Source organism: Amblyomma americanum, chromosome 1, assembly GCF_052857255.1.
Source record: "Amblyomma americanum isolate KBUSLIRL-KWMA chromosome 1, ASM5285725v1, whole genome shotgun sequence".
Taxonomy (NCBI): Eukaryota; Metazoa; Arthropoda; class Arachnida; order Ixodida; family Ixodidae; genus Amblyomma; species Amblyomma americanum.
In genome coordinates, this window is record NC_135497.1 from 428847011 (window position 1) to 428870727 (window position 23717).

Below are 23717 nucleotides of genomic sequence, written 5' to 3' on the forward strand. Positions count from 1 at the left end.
ATACCACCTCCCATACCACATACTCGCTCAGCGCCAAACACAAGCAGACATCCTAATACGCATGGCTGTCACCTCCGCCCTACGTCTTCCACGGACGGTTTGCACGAAACGCCTCCTGGCCACTGGTACCCACAATACCGTGATCGAATTAACAGGACAATGCCTACTGCGACAGCTCCGTCTCAATCCACCCATTCCCACCCCAACAAGTCCTACACCTTATATGATTTCTCTGCGCATGCAGGGTGACATATATCAGAAGCCCCTACCGCGCAATATGAGCGCTAGCCTCCGTCAGGGTAGGCGACAGGCTCGAGCGAGCTATTACACTGAAACATACAGCAACCGCTCCGATATCCTTTATGTCGACGTGGCAGAAAATTCTAAAGCAGCATTCTTCTCGGAGGTCGCAACCTATGAAGACGGCACGGTGGGGCCGCCGCCACTATCCGAACTAATTCACCTGCAGAGGCGGAAGGAGCTGCCATCACACTTGCGCTGGTCCACTCCACCATTGACAAAAACATAACCGAAATTTACAAAGGTTCCCAAGCCGCATACCGCAATTACATAAAGGGCGGGGCGACGCCGGCCACACACCGTATTCTTCCCACAGCCACCTCTCTCGACCGGACGGTTACTCTGTCGTAAATACCTGGGCATGCCTCAATCCCCGGTAATGAGTGCGTTCATGCGCTGGCCCGAGAACTCTCCTTCCGGACCCCGGACGATCAGGCACCTCACCCTGCGCAAAAGGCCCCATCGGTCCTTTATACATATCAAATCACCGCATTCTACAAACTCAGCCATATGACATTACCTCCACCCCACAGTACTTTGTCGCCCTTATCCAGCGCCACATCGCAACAATTAAAGACGGGCTGCTTTATTTCACCCTACCGTCTCTCATGATTTCACCCCACCTTTCCTCCTCATTGTAACACCTGTGGCGTGCCCAGATTCACACTTTTCCACTACCTTTGGAGTGTCCTTCCCCACAGGAAGTACCCCCCATCCCCAATCCCACTCATTCTTCCTGGTAGGCTGCTTTACGGACCGCTCAGCCCGCCGGCCAGATATGGCTGGTGGATCGGGTCTTATGTGAGGCGCAAGCCCGTGGACTCCTGGACCAGTAGGAGACCATCCTGGAAGTTTTTTTCTGTTCTTTCTTCTATTAAAAGTTGTTTCCATCCATCCATCTGCATAAACATATACTGTACCATCAGGGTGTGCTGAAATGTCACACATCAGCAGATTGAATAAAAGTGGCGAAAGTACAGAACCCTGTGGCACGCCTCTAGTCTGGGCATTGGTGTCTGAGGTGAAGGAACCGTCAGAGGAAACGAACTGCCGCCCTGGTAAAAATTCGCGGATCCATAGATATATGTAGAACGGCGGGTGTAGTAATGCCAATTTAGAGAAAAGGGTCGAATATTCAACACTGTCGTATGCTTTAGCTATTTTAGGCGTCACTAATGCTGATACTTCATTGTTGCGCATAGCAAGGCGGACTCTTCTCTCTAAATCGACATGGGCAGACCATATGGAGCATCCATGGCGAAAGCCAATCTGGACCGAGCTCAATGCGTTGACTTCTAAAACATGCGCTGATAGGCGGCTGTGCACAATTCTTTCTATGAGCTTTACCAAATTGGATGTAAAAGCTATCGACCGATTTTTACCAGTATGGAAGCCTTTCTTTGTTTATTTTAGGAGGAATATTATTTTCGCCAACTTCCAGGAGTGCGGCAACCATGCAGTTTCCAATGATGTATTAACTAGTCGAGGAGCTCCTGAGTGAAGTCTTGCGCTAAGATTTTCAGCATACCAGCCGTGACCCAATCCCAAAACGGAGCTCAGGATTGCATTAAAGAAACTGTAGTTTTTAACTCTGATTTGTCAACCACAAAATAGTCTAAGCAGAGGTAGGGGGCGAATAGAGGACTCTACACTGCTCCTGAAAACGTGAAGCAAGCCCTTGTGTGATTCGCTCTAACTCATCTTTCGCCTCATGTAAAGAGAGCACAACAGAGCTTGTTAAATGCATGGCTGAGGAGTTCACATTCTCCTCTATAAAACGATACAAAGCCTTTTTAATTTTTGGGTTTGACAAACATGTGTTCAAATTTTGATTGTAGTCATCCTCTGCCTTTGCTATACTTCGTTTAAACGATGCCTACAAAAATTTGTAATTGACCCAATTTGCCGGGCTCTGATTATGCAAAAGGCTTCTCCACGCTGCTTTCCTGCGACGAAAAGCTGTCTCACATGCGTCATTCTAACATGAGGATGGTGATTTATTGCAAATAGTAGAGCGCACAATGACCTGGGAGCTCTCCGTAGCCTTCAAAACTGAAGAAAACACACGCTGAGCCCTGTCGGTCCTACATAAACACGGATCAGATGTAAGGGAGGCGCGCTAAGATTATTTGTAGGCTGCAAGATTAATTTTCGGGCAGAACCACGATCTTGGAGGATGCTCACCGATATGGTGAAAGTAATTGGCAGGTGGTCGCTAGAAGTGCCGCAGTCAATTGTGGACCATGCCCCTACACCTCCTCCTCTTGCTGCTATGGACGAATCGAGAATTGAGCACGAGCGTCAGCGGATGAAATTTATGGCCCGAGAATTGCAGCACCGCACATCATTTGCTGACATGCATGCCCATAACTTAAGTCCATGTGAATCAGTATAGGAACCCCAGAAGACGTGATGTGAGTTGAAGTCCCCTGAAATGATTACACTGCTAGAGTTTGCAAGTAAGCTGCCTGGGTGGTCTGATCTGCATACTCCGGTTGGAAAATAGACATTTGCGACTGACAGTAGCGCAGTGTGGGAAAGTGGCATTTACAACTAGAAGCTCGCAATAAGAATGTATTACTTTTTTAGTTATTAATTCCCGGTGACACAATTTGGCGAAATCAAGGTCATCAACCCGCCGCCCCTACCATTTATGTGGTCCACTCGGAAAACGCAAAACCTGTTTAAAGAAAATGATTTTACAGAGGAGAGCAAAGTTCCTTGCAAGAGCACAATATCTAGGTTATAAGAAGATACAAGAATTTTTAAATAAGGAAGAGAATATGGAATAGAGCGGCAATTTCATCGGAGAACCTTTACACCCTCCATGATGCCTATTCTTGAATAGAGGCTGAAACAGCGCCTTGTAGCATATCTGACTTGAAAGACACTCTAGAAGGCCCTTTTTTTGTCTTGACCCGGGGAACAGAGGACTTAGAAGGAGAGGTTGAAGAACGACGCTTCAGCATGGGACAAGCCATTTCTACTTCATTAGTGCAGTGTTTTGAGAAAGACTGACAGGGACGCTGTCGAGATGCGGCACGCGAGACGGCACCTTGGGTGATGACGTGGAAAGAAAACTTTGAGCACAGGCTTGCTGTGATGTTGATGCTGGTACTACTTGCTGAGGTTGAGAAACAGCCTGGAAACAGAAACAGAGTGTTGGAAACAGAGTGGCAACACTATCAGGCAGCGCCTGCGTGAAGCTACTGAGCATGCGCTCGACCACAACTGAGAGTGCTTTTTGACGGTTGACACTATTCAGGCAGACAATGTGGCATCGAGGTCAGGAGGAGTGGAACGCACAAGGCTAGCGTAAGAATCTTTTTTGCAATTAAGGAGTGCATAAGCGTCTGCTCGTGAGCAGCAATTCAGCTCAATTGATTCCAATAAACTTTGCTCCTGTGACCGACTTTCTCAAGTGGCATCATCGGCGCAGAGACTGTTACTGCATAGACAACAGCTTGGTTGTTCAGCGGTGCAGCTGTCGGAATAGTGGCCTTCACCACATACCCCGCATCTGGTCGCCGACTTACAGGCTCTACCACTATGTCCAAATCTCCAACAGTTGGTGCATTGCAGGAGTCGAGGATGCGGCGGGTCCACGCGGTATACAATTGGCCAAATTTTGTATTGCGAGGAGCATGTGCGACCAGCAAAATTTATTACTGACTCCGTTGCAACAAGAAGTCTAGCCATCTCGCGAGAGCAGCGGTATACAGAAATAATTCCCGCCCAGGCATACTTGAACTCCTTCAAAATTTCTCGAAGCTGACGCGTCCACTCCACGTAAAACGCCCTTAGTGTACGCATGCTGCTCAGGAATGAAGGCTTTAGCCGGCAGAGAAGTGAAGGCATTACACTGGAGCACATCCGACACACACTCAATGTTTGCTGACTTACAATGCCACACCTCCCGAAAATAGCACGTCAACATTGTAGAGACAGTGACTGGTTAGAATTTTAGTTTATGCTGTATTGTTTTCGAATTCTTTATTTACAGAATTCCATCTCCGATCGGTACAAGCGCCACGGGAATTGAATCGACACCATTCTTTTGAAATGATATCAAAGGCAAGCTTTCTACCGGCAGGCTGGTGAGCCAGGCTGCCGAGCCTCCTCCTGGGAAGGTGAAAGACATGCCTACACACAGCGCGCCGGCACCCTTACATCACCCGAGTCAGCACAGTTACCCTGAAACCCCACGAATGTGGAACGGCCTCACCAAAAAAAAAAACACCCGGCACCACCAGGAAACGAAGCAGGCAGGCGGTGACGAAGACAGCTGACGGGGCACGAAGCCACGTAGGAGGAGCCGTTGGCCGGTTGCCGAAAGCATTCTTCTTCCAACGGATGGACATTGCCTTTGTCGACGCTTCTCGCCTTCTACTTCTTCTCATGCCTCTTCCTCTTTTCTTGCTGTTCTTTTTTTCTTCAGTGACGTCACAAAGCGACTGATTACACTGACCTTTATGCCGAACAACGTCCCTTAAACAGCTTCTCTCTGTAACAAGAATTGTGTGCTCATAACCGAGCGATCGCGTGCTCACAGAGAGCACATCCACTAACTTTGGGGCACCATTATGGATGATGACGACCAAGAGAAACATGAAGGGAGCTAAGTAAAAAGTGGGAGTTTCTGGTGCGGCCTACAAAAGGAAATTCTTCTAACTGGTGGAATGCGGACTGTACAAGAGATTACAGGCGGAGGTAGGCAGCATGGAGAAAGCTTCTTCATAACCAATTCCCAAATAACTGTAGTGATGATAAATTTATTTCAGCCATCTTTAAACGCACAGTTTCTCGGGCGAATGAAAAATATGTCTCAGAAAATTTCGATTATCTTTCAAACTCGGGCAAACGACGTGCCCTATTCGGCTTTCTGCGGTCTACAAAACAGCTCACGTCCTCTCGTAATTTACAATCATTCGTTATGTTGCCTAAAGAAGCTATCCATACGGTTGAACTAATTTCCACGGGCCTGCAACAGCGCTTCGCGTCTCTACTATACCTTTGCGCCCAATGTTGTTTGCACCAGTGGTGCCAAATAATAGTGCCTCACAAGTTAATCTATCGGAGCTTTCACAAGTTGTACAGAGGTTACCAACTGCTGCTCCTGGTCCTCATGGTGTTACTTCAAAGATGCTTAAGATTCCCTTTGAAGAGTCTCCCGACTCCTTATTGCCCCTAATAACCTACTCTGTCAAACACGCTTGGATAACGTTAGCAATGTTAAATAACGATAATGTTAAAAGTTAATGATAATTTTAATTGTTAGTAAGTGAGCCATCCTTGTTTTCTCTCTACAGAATCTTGTAGTGGTCTAACTTGCCAGTTACAACCAATACCACAGGACCAATCCCTAAAATACCTAGGGGTCATTCATGACGACAAACTCACCTGGCGACCCCACATTGACCATGTCGCGGTGAAAGGGGTCGTGCTGTGGGCATGTTACGTAGATTACGTAGTCACCGGTACGACATGCAAAGAGAGCGCTGTTATTGATTTAGGTAATGTATGTCAGGCCAATTTTAGAATTCGGATCTGTGTTGTTTTCAGGATCGGCTACATACAAACTTCCCCCTCGTCCTTTCGGAGACGGAAGCACTTCGGATGTACCTCGGCCTCCCCAAATTTGTGGCTACCAAAGTGCTGTACCTTGAAGCCCGCATTCGCCCTCTCTTATCTCGACTTCAAATTTTAATTGTGCGGACTCACCTCAGAATCAATTAATCCCATTGCCGCCATTCGCAAAGCATTTTCTGTTGCCAGCCGACCACCTTTTTTGGTGCCCTCTGGTACCATTTCCATACACCACAGGTAGTATTTGTGCAACGATTACTTGAGCTTTAGATGTGAAAATTTATAACATCCTTTCTGCGCTTTGCAGTGGGCCCGCTGTTCACATTGTTTTCGACGATATTTTTCCCTAAAATGCAAAACTTTTTCCACCCTGCATTCTAACTGGTCTACTAGAAGATCATCCAAGGACCCTACCTACAACTATTGCAATAACAACCAACGCATCGCAATGCAACGAAAAGGCAGGGGTGGGAATATTCAGTTCGCATTTAGACTGGTCATTTTCTCTGCGCCTTCCAGATTTCACCCCTCTTTTTTCTGGCAGTAGTACTTGCTGTACGCAAGCTAGATCCCTCTATTGCCCCTGTGGTAGTAACTACCAATTCTTTATCTTTGTGTTCGTCCCACGCCACGCATTTTGACGGTCCCATTTAAACACATTCTAATCCCTGCTTCTTCTGAATTTAAGCCTTGTTTATTCAGTATGGGTTCCCGGTCACCGCAGTGTGACAGTAAATGAGACTGCTGATAATCTCACAAAAGCTTCCATAAGCGGCCCCCTGTTGCCTTTCATCCCGGCTACAGCCTATATTATATCATCTATATAAGTTTCGGCGCCGTGCGTTTTTAAGCACGCAACAACACTTTAAACATCGGCGGATTATCAGCACCTAAGATATTCTTGGAACAGGAAAGTTTTTCGATCTTGGCAGCTGGAAATATCTCTGATGAGGCTGCGCTGCCGTATCCCTCCGCTAAATTTCTATCTATGCACAGGTCGGGTTGGGCGCTCTCTCACATTTGTGGATTTTGCCGTGAGCCTGAATCTATTGAGCATTTTTGGCTCTATTGTCGCCGATTCACTTCTTTGAGAAGAAGGTTGCTGGAGGAGCCCTAGCAGCATCTTGGCCTTAGTTTCAGCAGGCTCCTCTTGCTATCATTTGGCGCCGCCACGTTTGGGTTCAGTCACAGATCTGTTTGTAACGCTGTTCTGAATTTCATGCTAGAATCTCACCGACTGCCTTGCTAAGTGTTACTAAGTTTTCTTTTCTAACAAATATTACATTTTTACTTAATAATTTTTTTTTATTCCCTCTGTTTATAATTATTATTATTAATATGATTATTATTTAGTTTGAAATCAAAATTCTTATCCTTTTTTTGTTCGTAAGGTAGAATCCACCGATGTTGCGTTCCCGCGTGCTTCTCTTTTTTATTCACTAAGTACAGGTGAAGAGCCACCCGATTCTTGACCGATCCCCCAGTGTGGGTATGTTCCATCTTTTGATAGGCTAACAACAACTCTCGCTCGTCGCGCGGCACACTAGTCACCGAACGCGTTCGGCGCTAGTCACGCGACGAACGTGTCCTGTTGGCCACAGACAGTTTTGGGCCCCAAGAGCCACGACATTCCTGATGCGCTGCTCGAAGACATCGGGGAACTCTTCTCCCGCTGTCCCCATCTCGGTACATCGCGACGATGTTCCAGCGCTCCGCTGAACCGATTCGGGCGGCACTGGCGCTGCTCAAAGACCACGACGTCGACCCTTAGCACTGCTGCAGAGCCTTTCTTGACGTCTGGTGCGGCTCACGAGCCCCCGGTGGTACCCGAGCGTGGAGCGGCCCTGTTTTACTAGAAGCTGCGATGAAGCCACATCAACCCTGCAGGTTCGAGTTACAACAGCTACAGACACAGTGGCACCACTCCTTCATGCTTCAAGCCTGGCTGCCAAGGAGTGAGCGGCCGCTTGTCAAGGGAGGTACTACGTGCAGTCATTTCGTGGTTGTGGCCAGCGTTCGTCTCACCAGGGCAACGGAGAAGGCCGTGATCTTCGACCAGTCCTTGAAACGCCGCTGCGATTTTACACTGACCGATCTTGTCGCCATTCTCCATCAGAGCGAAGCGCCTACACATGACGACAAAGATGATCGCACTTGTCACCGTTTTAAGCGAGTCGGTCGTAACCGCAGTCGACGCCGTGCTCGTCGTTTGCGCCCGCGCGTTCCACACCATGACCGCGGCGAAGATAGCCCCCTCGTGCGTCTGGCTCCTGGCTGTGCAGCTGCTCGAGTGCATCGCCGTGTGAGAGAACCTGATGTCGATGAACCTGGCGCACACGCTAGCGGTTTCCTCCGGGTCTCCCAAGAAGCGGAAGACCTCATCGACTTACGCCTGGTTTCCGTCCGGGTCGGCGCTCAACCACTCCACCTCGACATAGACCTTGCTGTTTGTGGTCTGCTCCTGCGGTTCCACCTTCCCTCTGGGTCGTCGTATAACATGTCGTGCACTATAGGACCGTCGCAGTCTACGGCTAACATGACGTCGGAGTTACCTGCAGGGCGGCTGTGGGACGCCGCACATACAGGAGAAGGAGATCGAACGCCGGTGCTAGGCTCCACATCACCGTCCTCAGAGCGGATGAGCGAGCCTGTCGTTACAGAAACGAAGATGAGGCAAGCACTGGCATTCGACCTCAGTGGACTCAACGTGCGCCCGCCGCTTCTGCGCCTATCCGCGCCGCTGGCGTGATTGTGTACTTGAAGCTGAAGATCGCCTCTGGCTGCAGCGCTTCAAGGACAAGTACAATATTTCGGACGCGTCAGGAACTTCGCCCATGGTGCAGCGCGTGGAAGGAGCGTCGTTAACAATTATTGAACATTACGTGTGCCTCCGGTTCGTAGACTATTTATGTATTTTACGGCCTAAACGTGTAAATATCTTTTTTTTCTAGTTTTGCCGAAAATTTCCTCACGCAGTGTTATTAACGGCTCGTTTTTTTTAACGTTCTGTAGATATTTACTGGAATACTCTTTTTCAAAGAAATGCAGGATTTGTCCAGAAACAAGTCTCACTCAGTTGTGATGGGACGCCTTTATTGCGGGACATGGGCCACTATTAACAAAGGTGGCCTGGTGCAATAGCTAGTGTTGCATCAAGTGCATAGAGCGCTAGAAAGCATTGAACACAGACGAGAGAAAAGTACACACACGAACTACTAAGCACTTCTTATGTGTGCACCGATCCTTCTTTCTTCCTTTCTTCCTTCCTTTCTTTCTTCCTTTCTTTCTTCCTTCCTTTCTTCCTTCCTTTCATTCTTTCTGCGCTTTCTTTGTATTTATGCGTTTCGTGCACAGAACTGCCAACCACCGTGTTGCCTAAACTGCAAGGCGCTAAGCCTTCTGAAACGAAGGGTTGTTAGCGCTATGGTGCCTATAATTTTGCGCATCAAGGACTCGTAAAAAGACGAACAAAATCTAAAACGAAAACCGCCATCTCGATTTCTGACGTGGCCTGCTGACACAAAGAAAAATTAGCTGCGGTTTAACTACAGCTGAACCTGGTTAGAGAGCGAAAGCTGAGGTGTATCGGGCAACTAGAGTGCGTTGCGCAAACCGGATAGGCAGCGCGCCCACTCGATAGGCAGCGCCATGGGTGATCTTGAGAGATTGCTCATCGAGTGAACGCTGAGGCCTATATATTGTAGCGAGAGCTACACTGGGGCTACCAGTCGAGCATTTCGCGGTACATGGAAGAGGAAAGTTGTGCGCATGCGCCGTTACTATGGCAACCGAAGAGGAGCAAAGTGCGGCGTGCGCTTCACCGTCGCCGCGGCCGCGTGCCTGCTCCACCCTCAAAGCCGACCGTGACGTCACGCGGATGAGCAGTTGTGCGCATGCGCCGATACCATGACATACAGAGAGACCCCACAGCTGCGCCGCACGCCGCTATATCACCCGAACCCCGCATTGCATGCGCAGGATTGCGTATAAAAGGCGGAGATGTAGTAGGCGTCAGTATCACAACATCTGACATGCATGCAGAGAAGGAGAGTCCAGCCGCTAGTAAACAACGGGATAGACAAGCGAAGATTAACTCTTCCGATCCTTCGGTTGTAGCCTGGCAGTTGGCTTGAACGAAATAAGAACCCCGGAGTCTGTGTGTGCGTGAACCAAGATATCACCGCTGCCAGACATCTCCCTTAGATCCCGGTGAGTAGTGCTGAAGCCTACTGTGTTCGGCTTCTGGAAAGCGGCATTATCATCCAATGAGTCTACGTAGCACCGGGAACATTTCTCAAGCAGACGATTGGTGCAGTTGCCACGTGTATACCAGCCTACGGCACGGTTTCACAGTGGTGTGTGACTTTGGATGATTTCAACAGGAAACAGGACTCTATTAGTCAGTGTATGAAAGAAAACTCTGACTTCAATTTAGCTTCGGACCCTCAAGTCCAGACTGCACAATGGGGAACTACTACAGAGCTTGTATACTGAAGAGGCTCTACCAAATCGAAATATACTGTATCTACAAAATTGAGACCGCTGCATGCTACTTCACAGATCATCGGGCAATCATCGTCTCTGTCAAGCAAAATGAATAAAATATGTGTATACACAATGTCTCTCATTGCTAAACATCAGTTACCCCAAGAAGATCAGCCAGGGAAACGTACCTCTCTCTACGTATATCCTGGCATAGCCGACCGAAGCCAATGGCAATTTTTCCGCCGAGACTGGCGTCACAGCGGCAGTTTCCATAGCGCGATATCACGGGATTGTCACGTGACTATTCTACCACCCTCTAGGGGGCAATCGAAAGGTCAAGATCAAAAGTCAAGTGGTGCAATATCATGGCGGGCCACATATCTTAAGGCCTATAGCCCATTTGACCTCTCGCTCACTTGGAGGTCAGCCGGCAACGCTCCGCGAAATCGGCTTTACCTAGCGAGTGAACTTTCGCTTTAAATGTTCGTGACGCCCACATGGAGGCACTGCCGCCCTAAACTCTAATTTTAATTGAAGCGCATGTATAATAACTTGCAATGGCGCAAAACAAATAGCATCACAATTGCTTTTGAGGGGTAATTTTGCTATGTTGGAATCATACTGTAGACCGATCCCCCCGGCCGGTTTCACGGCGCCACCACTGCCGCGGGGCATGCTGGTATGTTGTAGTTCTCCGGGCGCTCCGGCCTCTCCTGCCGCCAGCTGTGCCTGTTCGCCGCATTTCGGAACAATTTTTCGAGCGTTTCTGCGCATTTGGAGCCATCGTGATGTAGAAGGATTCACCTGTTGCGTTCCTGGGTGCTATAACAACAGCACAAGGAAGAAAAAGGCTTTAGATTTTATGTTTCCCTTTAGATGCAAGGTTCCAACAGACGTTTATTCAATCGATTAATCGGGCCGGACTGAACGGCAGCAGATTTTAGAATGTATGTGCCTTTTCCCAAGTGAAAATGCTGTATTACTGTAGCTTCTTGTGTCAGAATTTAAAACCACTAGTTAAACATGCCAAAGAATCTTAGACGTTTTTAGCATACCGGAGACTTATTAGCGTAGACGTATACCGGTTTCTCATACACCTCCTACGCACGCGCCTGGCCGCACGCATGTTACTTCGCGTGCAGGGGAGGCATGCGGTAAACCGGTACACGTCTCGTTGCCTACCTATGCCCTAGCATAGGTCAGCCGCCGCTCGTATAGCTGTTGTACACGCCGAAATTTTTTTTACTTTATCTCCGGCCTCGTTTTGTCCCCTTTTTATCTCTGCGTGATAAAATTACAAGTTGTAATGATGTATGCTTCTATGAGGCTTTTTAGGTGCGAATGCCGTGTTCGTACAGCACCCCATACGTGGTCGTTGTTAGGTCTATACAACGCGAGTACTAGGCAGACATGCATAAGGCGACGGTGATCTTACTGATGAGCTTTTGTAATATTGCTGGTGTGCAGACTAACGCGATTTGAATGTTTTCACTTTAAAGTTAACCTACTCGCAATAAACTGCTCTAAAAAGGCTTATTTTCGCCAGAAGGCTGCCGGGAATCCATAAGCTTGGCTAACCGAAAGATTCCTCGATCCTGCACATTGATTTCTGTTTCGAATTGAGTGAACGTCACGCAAAGAAAAATTTGTCGGTCCGTTTCAGCCGGAATGAGCGTGAAAACCTTCAAACCGCGCTACACTGTACATCGAGAGGTTGCTTTACATATCGACGTAACGTGATTCACGGGGCCCTTGGCAGAGGCCCAGCCGAGTTTCGCTGGGCTGAAGATTGGATCACCTCCCACAGATCGCTCTCGTGACAAGCGGTTTCTCTGGAACCTCGCCCGTATACATTCCACGAAATCCCTGGCTGGCGCTTTCACGCGACCTTTTTCGCCGAAGTTTTGTCGTGACTCACTAAGTGGCTCCAATAGCTGTACAGTTTATGCGTATGTGACGGTGTCGAAAAAAGCAAACAAATAAACCAAAAAGTAAATTTTCATCACTTGCTCCAACTGATGCAACCTTCGGGACTTTAAGCGAGATAAAGTGACACTCTTGTCGCGCATTGCAAGTACACAGCCTAACCGTACAAAACGAAATGAGGTAAATACAGTATACAGTCTTCCTGGCATTTTTCACTGTGTAACAGCGATAATGCACCAAGTCTCTCTACCCAAACTCTAAAAATCAGTGCCAACAGCGGAACACAGAGTATGCAGTGCCCACTTCGAAGAGTAGGGAAAAAATGTATATGATACGTGTGCCTACACTTTTCCCCATGAAGCAGCAAAAGCCAGAGAAGAGGCGAACGTTGAGAAGAGCGGTAAACTATACACAGGGAATAAAGTTAAATAGCATGCCATGCTTATGTCTTCTCTTTTTGTTTTTGTCACAGCTCATAACAGGACGTGGCTACATATAAGGTTTGGGCTAGTGCATAAAGAAACAAGTGATGATGCTCAGTAAACGTAAACGTATGTGAAAAATGAATAAGAAATACCATACAAGGCCTCACCTGCAGCTGCATTGTAAGTTTTATAACAATTGTAACATTACTGAATCAAGTTGCTTTCTTGTTCTTTATTTTCACCTGTCAGCCGGAAGTTCCCAGTACTTCAACTCTGCCATCCAAACAACATGAGCACTAAGTCTGTGCGTATGCTAGCAGCAGCATGTGGCAGCGATGATACCTCGCAGCCTGAAACGAATCTGCGTTATGGCCATCCACACAGCAGCCAGCAATTGAATTACTCTCAGCTTGTCAAGGAAGTTGCTGAACAAAAACACGCCACTACAGAACTCCTGGAATATCCTGAAGCAGCGAATTCACAGGCGGCGGAGCTAAAGCGCCAGACAGAACGAAGTCACCAGGACCACGCCGAAACGAAAAAGCTGTGTGACATACTTCAGCACAGGAAAAGGTGCTTGAGACGTGAGCTTTCATTCATGCAGAAAATAATCACAAGTTGCAAGGCTGAAGCTGCGCAGAACATGCAAAACACATATGAGGCCCTTGTGAGACTAACAGTGAGGCCGGAAACTACATCCTGCCTTTGAAGGCCCAGCTAGTGCTCGCCCTGATCGCAGAGTACGCCTTGGTCTCGACGGCCTTGATCTTGCGTACGGGTACGTTCCCAGCATTCAAGCCTGGGCTACGTGCGATAATTTTTTCCCACGATTATCGCGTGGCAGAAGAAACCGCGGCGGCTGGGCGCTGGACATTCTTGGGCCTCGCTCTATGGAGCGAACAAGCGGCGAACGCCTCCACAGTGTGGACAGAGGGGGCAATAGTGCTTCAGTTGCCACGACATCAACGAACAAGGATTGTATACTGATTTCTTCTTTTCTAATATTCAAAACACACATTAGACGTCGTACAGTTATGCATGGAAATATTTTTACGTACGTTTATTAGTGCCTCGGTATTTTGCCCCTGTTCCGAGGAGAGAGTGTGCTGGAAGTGTTTGGTTTGGCTGCACTGCTGCGAAAGAAATCGCAGTACGGATAGCACGGAGAAGCACAATCATACAGGCACGAGCTCGCGAGTGTTTGTCTTAAAGATAGCGAAGCATGCGACGTTTTCTGTTGTTTTTTTTAAGAAGTTCGTCCGGGAGAAAGTGCCCCGGCGGCACCACGCCCGGCTGGAGATGTACGGTGCGAAGCGGCGAATGCCGCCGCGCATCGCTCGACACGAAAGCAAATGGGACCAACTGGCAAATACCACTGAGGGAGGAGGCCTTTGAGAGCAGCGACGCTGAACACCCTGCTATAATTACGGAATTGTTCAATTCGACACCACTGTGATAATTTTAGCGTGCGTGCGTAGATATCTGCGTTCTCAAATGCATGCAGTCGCGTACCTTGTGGTGCCCGTTCCGCCGCGGATACCAGCGCCGCAGTTCTATTCGACAACTATCGCTTCAGGGAGGAAACACCGGAGTTTCGATCCTAGGTTAGGTCGTGTTCTCTCAAAGAAGCGGCATTACATGCTTGATATGAAGCGTTTATTTTGATGATAATAACATTTTCATGCCAAAATCTCTGCGTAGCTCGTCGGCCATGACGAGATGTTGGCGGCGAACCATGGAAGAAGGAAAACTCAAGAGAGGTCTACGCTGCAGTGAACTAGAATATACCCACGCTATTCGAGCTGCACGTCAAGAAGTGTGCCGGAAGTCATGTGTTTTTGCAAAGACTATTGCGAGTCTTTGGCCGACGGGCGTCGTCTGCTGCACTATCTGCTGCGCACGCGCAAACGCGCTGAGACGGAAGCCAAGCAGTGGGGAATAGGGGAAGCGTGCTTCCAAAAAATGCGACGTAACTGCCTTTCCTCTTTTCTTTCCTTCCTCCGTGGCTCAAACAATCAATCCGGAAGTGCTCGCTTTCCGCGCTCAGCCGCCGCTTCCGGCCTTGCTGGTCACCGCGCGTCAAATACCTGATGGGTGCAGATCGGCGGCAGCGGGCGTTTTTCGCGACGCCGTGTCGAGTGCGCGCCGTCAGGCTAAAATTGCCGTCTTGCCGATATCAAAACGCTACATGTACTCCAGCCTTCAAACGTTGAAGTATTTTTTTCTTTTGCACCAATAGTTCTCCCAACTTACATAATGTCTGAGATGTTAATTGGAGCGGCGTTTGACAATCTCAGTTTCCATGAAAATCTATTCACGAGAACATTCTCTCCATTATATCTGGTATGTATGCACTGCGAGGAGTAAAACAAACAGAACCTAATCGGCTTTGCATCATTATGTGGGTCCGTGTTGTTTGGCGAATATCGCTTGGTTTAATGTCGCTTGTTTGTTTAAAATTCCAGGGAGGAAGAAGGGCCCGCGGCTGTGGCAGTAAACAGTGAAATGATGTGTAAGCCATTGAGTGCTCGGGTCGAATGCGAAAAGGTGGCCTTTAGCCGAACAGCTTCACCTCGCTGCTCCACTATTTATGTTGTATTGAGCTGTGCATGCTCGTGTAAAAGAACGACCTGGGCCATGCGGCGAAGGATACTGATGGGCCTTATAGCCTCTCATTTGACGCCTTAGAAACGACCCCATTGACCATCGTGGTTAAATGCTGGAACTGGGCTTGACAAATCAGCCCTGGTTGGAGAACCATCCTCAGCAAATGCCGTGCGCCATGTCAGCAGGCTCCGCCAGTCTTGGCAGCACTACGCTGGATCAGTCCCAATGTCTGAGTCACCTGTTTTTTAGCCTTACCCAGCAAAGTTGTTTCCGTCCCCGACTGATGGATCGTCAAACTCAGGATTTTAACTTTCCAGCTTTCTTAAAGTGGAGTCGTAGGCATTTGAAGAATTCGTGTTGCTGCCAGCTTACGGCGGCCTCGGTGGTTGCTTACTGGCATATACCCCTTCGTCAAAAGTTTAGAGCCCGGGATATCTGCTTCTGACCCACACTGTGCGGCTTGCATCGTGCCCTTAGTGATCAAGATATCCTGACATTGGCAATATTTCTGGTTCTGCCCTCTAACAGGTATGGCTTCCACGAATGCTACAGGAGCCCCACTTTACGGCTCAAAAGCAAACTCCCTGTGCTCTTAAATTTTAACAAAGGCTTTGCGCAGTTTTGCTCACAGATAACTGAAGAATGACAGATGACGCATAGCCAGCAGTAATATCTAACGCTGATTGTAAATAGCCGCCTGAGTCTGCAGGCTGCGGTGAGCACACCACACAGAGATGTCATCAGCGTACACTGTGAACTTAACGTCAGGGACATCATGCAAGCGCCATGCAAAAGGGACAAAATCCATGCTGACTAATCTTGGTGCCAGTACCGATCCCTCTTGTAAATCCCGTAGAGGGGCAAATGGTCCCAACGGGGTAACCGTTGAGACGTATTACAAGCGTCCTGCCTTCAAAAATGAATTTTATGAAGCTGGGTGTCCGAAACGAAGGCGTATAGCATGTCAATTCAATCTATGACCGCATGACTTATGCAATAGGACAGAAAACTGAGCTAATTGGTATACGTTCATTATGAAAAATCCAGGCGTTAACAAACTAGGACAGAGAAGAGGACAGCGCTTTTTACTCGCAACTACAAGAATTTTTATTTAGAAGCTTCTATACATACAACAAAAACCAAAACAAAGAGTAATCGCACGCTACATGCCGACCGATGTGCAGTAAAAGATAAACACGCGGTTTGCAATCGCTCTTTCAGAAAACTTATCTCTCCACCAGACAAGCCAACTGAAGGGTTAATAACACATGTATGCCCCGTTTCCGCGATATGATAGGCTTCAAATATCTCCCGCGTTACACGATCTCGGTCACAAAACAGAACACACGTTTCGGAAAAAAGGGGAGAACATTTCTTCTTGCGCTTGCTGCAGTCACGGCAATGAAGAACCATGTGATTTAAGTGTTACCTTTTTTCCAAATTTCCGGCATGCTCCATCAGCCGCACATTCAAACAACGACCACTCTGGGCTATGTAGACTTTCCGCACGACTTGGGGATTTTGTACACTGTGGCCTCTTTGCACGTGACGTACAGTGACATGTCTGACAGCACATCCTTCTTTTCTTTTCTTTGCGCCCAGCTCCGCCTTCGCTTGAATCGCAGGGCATAACGTTGACAGTTTTTTGGGGGCCGAAAACATGACACGAATGCCATACCTGGCAGCAACTTCCCTTAATGTCATGTGAAAGTCGATGCACATACGGTACTACCACGGGTTTGCTGTGTTCTTCTTTTTTGTCGTTTCTTCCCTGGCCCTTTACCCAGCGAATAACCTTCTCGCTGGCTCTGCCGATCCTGTGATCTGGATATCCGCTGTTAATCAGTCTTTCCACCTGATACTCGACACTTTCCTTGATGCGATGGTGGCAATACTTTGATGCAGCTGACTTTTTTTGGCAAAGGACAGAGTTAATTGGAGAGTTGGGAGAGGCCTTCGCCCTGCAGTGAGCGTAGTCAGACTGATGACAACAGTTCACCCAATAAAACATACCTTTCCACGTCAGTCTATTTCCATCCTTTGCATTTTCTTCAAATGGTCATAAGCTATCAAGAAAATAAAAGGTGATTTTTTAAGCACCTCTGCATCCGGGCGCAGGCACACATGCATGGGGTAGAAGTTCTGACGTACCCATTTGTTCGCAGTTGCTGACTTTGGGGTACAGCAAAATGTTCTGTGTTGTTATATATTACGTGAAATTATTGTAAATATCCGCGATTTTTCGTACGAGTGTCTTTTTGTGAGAAAATAAATGTTCTTTACAAATCAAGTCATCGGAGTCCTGTGTGCACTCCTATTATGCAGATATTACAGTGAACGAAACAACTAACCCTTCGCCTTTATTACTGAAGGAAAATGAATAAGATATTCTTTGGGAGCAGGCTCTGTTTTTTATTTTTTTACTTGTGGTGTATAACACAACCCCCCCCCTCCCCCCCTCCCCCCAAAAAAAGAATATTTTTGCCTACGCCACTGCTACTGGCAACTACTCTAAAGGCTTGACTGAAACGCAGTTCTGTCCTGGCTGACACGTAGCTGGTGGAGATCATAATCGGCGGCGTCAACCAGCCCAACAGAAAAAGCAGCGCTAAGACAACCACGGTGAGCTTTTATAAAGCCAAGTTTATTCCGTGAACCTGGTGGCAGGGACACAGACAGGTGCCGTCGAAATTTCCGAGCGCTGCAGTCCTTTGCACACCTGTTTTGCTTTTCGTGCTGAGCGTTCAGGGAATGTTAGGAGTAAAATCTGTCAAAAAGAGGCCTTTTATGGAGCCTGAAGAAAATTAAAGACCAGAATTCGCGCGCTTTTTTAATTATCGGTTTATTTTTTATGGGCCGCTGCAGAAGAAAAGGGCCTCAGAAGCATATTTGTCTGCTCTAATTGAGGGAATTTCCGGTTACGGCATAGAACATCACTGAACCAGTTAGGTCACTAAGAAACGGAGAGTACGTAAGTGATAAGTGATGCAGTAACCTTTCAAAATCTCTTCGTAATTACAAGATGAAAAAGGGCGAAATATTAATAATCGAAATTGTAATAACATTTCTGACTTTGTGTCTAAAGCTTGTTTGTCCCCATGAAGAAGCCGGTATCCGAAGCAAGAATCATAAATGGAGATGCTTCGATGTGTCACGACTCGTCTTGGAAACGTTCGCCGTCCATAACGGTATAGCGGCGACAGTCTGAGCCTTAATGAGTGGTACGGTACAATGCGCTTTTCAGTACACTACTAATGATGCCGACCTTAGTCATTCGGTGGAAATGACAACATCGTCCATTCCACACCCGACCGTAGCCAACTCACCGCCCAGGTGCTCTGCCGGTCCGTTTCTTTCACTTGACAGCGTGTTGTTTTACATGTGGTTGATTTCCTTTCATGATCCAAGATGGTGAAAGTTCATATCACTGACAGTTCCGCGGCGGCCTGTTAATGCGGCTGCAAACAGATCACCGATGACCTGTTACTGCCTCGGAGACAGGCATGCGCATTATGCAGAGCTTTCGTCCGCAGCCCTAAATGCTTGTGCGGCCGCATATTTTGGGTAATAATAAAACCAAGCTTAGATTCAGTGGGACAAATTCAGCTCAGATTTTTCTTGTCAATTTTAGCATTTGAAATCTCAAAATATGTGCAGGCACGCAAAGACAAAAGACCCAAGAAGGAAGGAGCCGACAAAATCCACTCGTGCCAGGAGAATATATATGTGGGGTCCAACTTGCAGTAAACGGCATAGATTATAAGAGGCGCCGCAGTGGAGGACCACGGATTAATTTCGACCACCTGTGATTCTCTAATGTGCATTGACAAACACCGGCGTTTTTGTATTTCCCCACGATACGGCCGCCGCGGCCGTATAATTCGGAGGCGCATCCATAAGCTCGGCAGTCGAACGCCGTAGCCACGGAGCTACCGCGGCTGGTGCCAGGGAAATAGGCGTCAGAAAATTTTTCGACGAGACAACTGAATACGAGCGTTAGTAGAAATATTACGGAAACTATGCTGACGTGGCCAGTGAGGGCATAGAGAACAACCCGGCGCACGCCCCAGGAAGGTCAGGCTGCAGCCAGAGAAGACGAAGAAGGTGAAGAAGAAGCCGAGCTTGACGGTGCTGACGTGTTCTTGCTGGTGCTTGGCTTCGAGCTCAACTGTGGTGTCCTGGTAGTGCCTACGTTGTCATCTCTGGTGAGGCCGTTCTGTGTGGGAGATATGGCCAGGTCTCAGGTTAGGTCTGTAGGCCAGGTTAATGTGCATTTGATGGTGTGTTTGGCTCAGGTATGTCGCTGACCTCCCCGGGTGGAGGGATGGCAACCTGGTTTGCCAACATGCCCACCCAAAGCTTGCCGCTAGAAAATTTTCGTAAAAATGGAATTGACATCATCCCTGTGGCTCTCGTGCCGATCGGTGAGGGAACGATCAAGATGAAAAGCCCCAAGGTCCTTCAGCAGGAGCTAAGATCTCTCACTACCCGCTCCAGATCTCTGAGGTGCGACCGTTCGACCGGAGAGGCATTGTTTGCAGGTCCGCTGACATCGATTGTGTCACAGACCTGCTCCAGTGCAAAATTTTTCAGTCATTAGCGGTTAAAGCCTTCATCCCGGAACAGCTCGCATGTTCCAAAGGTATTGTTCGTGGCGTGGACCCAGCATCTTCCCCGCAGGATATACTGAAGGAGTTTCAGGATGCAGGTGTGGGGGTTCTTTCTGTCTACTGGTGCAGTAGAGAATTCAATGGTGTGCGTGTTGCGACAGAGTCAGTTATCACTACGTTTGCTGGTTCCTCCTGTCCTTCTGAACTCAAGGTTTGGCCGATAGTGTATCGTGTGGACCCTCTGCAGCCCCGTCCTCTTCAGTGCAACAACTGTTGGCGTTTCGGTCACAGTGGTAAAGCGTGTAAGTCAGCGACCCGCTGCCGGGTTTGTGGAGAAGGGCATTCAGATGACAGCTGCGCCTCTGATCAGCCCCAGTGTTGCCTATGCAAGGGCAACCACTCAGCTGATGATGTCAACTGCTCGAAACGAGCCGACGAACAAAGCCTGCTCGATATCATTCAAGCGAAACGATGTTCGAGAGCAGATGCTTATGCAGTTCTGGATCGGAGGGATAATACATATGCCAGCCGTGCGCGAAGCTCTGTTGCTGATATACCGTCAAGTTTGACTACTTCAATAGTGTCCTCAGTAGAACAGGCTCTTTCTGTGGTGGTCGAGCGAATGCTGGGCAGTTTCACCGAGGCTCTATCTCAACTTGTTGCTGGCCAATCTCTGCCTACTGAATCACATGGTTCGGCGGCTACGCCGCCATCACTCCCAAGTGCTGCTAGTAAGAGTCATTCCATGTCGCCTCCTACCGTGCCCCAAGTACCGCCTGCCAACAGCGCTCCTGACAGTGTCGCTCACGTAGATACTTGTAGCATGGACGTTGAAATGCTCACCACTTCCCAGAAGCGTCGAGTTTCTTCCTCACCCTCGAAGTCAGCTGTTCCGCAAGTCAAAGCAAAGAAAGGACCCCCCAAATTAATTCCCCAGACTGATGTGCTGAAGGAGGCTGTTGATGCCTCTTTAACCAGTCGATAATCATGGCGGGTCTAAAAGTTATGCAGTGGAATTGTCGCTCCGTACTTTCTTCTTTACCGGATCTTGAATTACTTCTTCATAAACATAATTCAGATATTGTGATTTTACAAGAAACGTGGCTCTCTCCACTTAAATCATTCACATTTAAAAAGTTTCGTGTTTTCAGGGTAGATCGCGTTAATGGCAGGGGTGGTGGGTTAATAACTATGATCTCTACGAAAATATGTCACCGGGCATCAATCTCGCAGACAGTTATGTGCCCTGACTGTGAGTTGTTGGCGGTTGAAATCTCCCTTCCACAGTGCGCCAAAGTCACTATTGCTAACGTCTACTTCCCAACCGGTGTTCACAGGACAGACTGTTTGGATACCTTACTAAGCGGCGCAAACAGCACAGTCATCGCAGGAGATTTTAATTCGCATCACAGTGTCTGGGATAGTCGCTCTGACTCCTGCGGCCAGCTTCTGTGGTCCTGGATGTCAATGAATGCAGTGCGCTGCTGTAATTCCGGAGCAGTAACCTTTATGCGAGGAGGATCCCGTTCAATCATAGATTTAACATTAGCATCTCGTGGGGTTGGCGTATCTGCATGGTCAACTGAAGACTCAGGTACATCTAGTGACCACTTTCCAATAACCTTTTCTATTATATCCTCGCCTATCAGAAAAGGTGGCGCAACCATGAAATTTGTAAACCACATTATGTACAAAAAAATGATATCTGCCTCACTCCCCTCCATAGTTAGCTCCGGTCGAGCACAAAGAGCTCAGCGGACAATTACCTTTCTGCAAGATGCTGCTGAGAGCTCTGTATTCTCGGTGTGCACTACTGCTCCTGCCAGACAGCTGTCTCCTTGGTGGACAGAGGAGTGTGAGAAAGCTTATCGTCGTAGAAAAGCAGCCTGGAAAAGCCTTTCCTATAATCAGAGCCCAGCTAATTGGATAAATTATAAGTTCTTCTCTGCATGTTTCAAAAGAACTGTTAAAAAGGCAAAGGAGGATTATAATCAAAATTTAAACACGTATCTCTCAAAACCCCAGAATAAGAAGGCTCTCTATAGATTCATGGCGCAGAATAACAGCTCTCCGGCCTCCAATCGCATAAGGTCAATGGTAATGTCTCCGCAGGAGGCTAAGCAAAACCTTGAACGCATCGCGCAGGGGCTGGCCTTACGTTTCCAGGTACAGAAAGCAGAACCTTTGCACACTCTCACCCCCCGCTCGGACTATCCTGAGGTCGACCTGTCGGAGCTCCTGCAAATTGTTTCCTCGATTCACTCTGCTGCTCCGGGATCTGACGGGATAACTGTGGGCATGTTAAAGATTTTAGCGCACGACTTTCCAACTCACCTTCTAGATACTGAAATGCGTCATTGGAAACCTCTTGGATTCCTCACAGTTAGAAAATTGCGAAATAATTTTACTTTTTAAAAATGCAGACAATGGATTTCAATTAGAATATATTTAGCCGATTGCTTTAACCTCAAATTTAGTAAAGCTAATAGAAAGAGTAGTACACAGTCGCCTCACAAAGCATGTTCATCATATTAACGGCCTCAGCCCCGCACAGATTGGCTTTCGTCGCGGTTGTTCCATATGGTCCGCGCATGTGGATCTCGAGAGCCGAATACGACTCTCAATGCGCCAGAGAGAAGTTTCGGCCTTGGTGACGCTTGACGTTGCGAAGGCCTATGACAGCGTGGAGCACACAGTCCTCATTAACAAGCTTGCTCAACTACAACCACCGCATTACCTCTACGCCTGTATTTGTGAATTTCTAAAAGATAGATTTTTCTTCTGTACAGACGGATCTTTTTGTTCTAATACCTATGGTCAATCAAGAGGTGTGCCGCAAGGCTCTGTTCTTTCTCCGCTGCTTTTCAACATATTAGTTCGGGACATCCCCATTCATCCTAACGTTACAGTTTATGTATACGCAGATGATATAGCTTTTTTCGCATCAGCAAAGGATATTCATGTGCTCTACGGGTATTTGCAGGCATATCTGAATGCTCTTGAAGTCTGGTTGGACCAAATCAATTTATCACTTAATGTCAGCAAATGTGGCGTGCTGGTATTTCCACCCGACGCTCCTATGTACATCTCGCTAGCCTACCGCTCCACTCCAATTCCGCAGGTGGAGTCGGTTAAATACCTAGGTGTTACTTATGACCAAAATTTGGACTGGCGACACCATATTAAGAATAATGTTATTAAAGGGGAACGTGCACTGGGCCGTTTGACCCGAGTTGGCAATAAAAAGTTTGGCATGCGTCGTGACACGCTACTGTTGCTCTATAAGGCTTATATGAGACCGATTCTGGAATTTGGTTGCCCCTTGTTCTCTGGTAGCGCGAACTACAAGCTGTAGCCATTAGCCTTACTGGAAAGGCGTGCCCTACGGCTATGCCTCGGGCTCCAAAAATCAGCTTCCAACGCTGTCCTTTATCTGGAAGCCCGTATCCCCAACCTCTATTCCCGCTTCCAACTTCTAACAGTGGGTACTTTCCTCAAGTCTTTTGACCCGGCCCCAGGCGTTAGTATTCCAATTTTTGTATCCTAACCACACCTTTTTTTGACTAATCACTGGCCACGTTATCAGCTTCCGCAAGTTAGGTTCACGCAGAATCTGTTAGCTCTGCTTCAGGTTGATCTGATCTCCTTGCAACGAGTTGCTGACACGCAGGCTGGACCCATCTTCTATTACGACTTTATTTTCCCGTCCCATGCGAAGCATATGCCCGCACATACCCTAAATTGTCTTCTTTCTGAACACCTACAGAATTTTCCACAT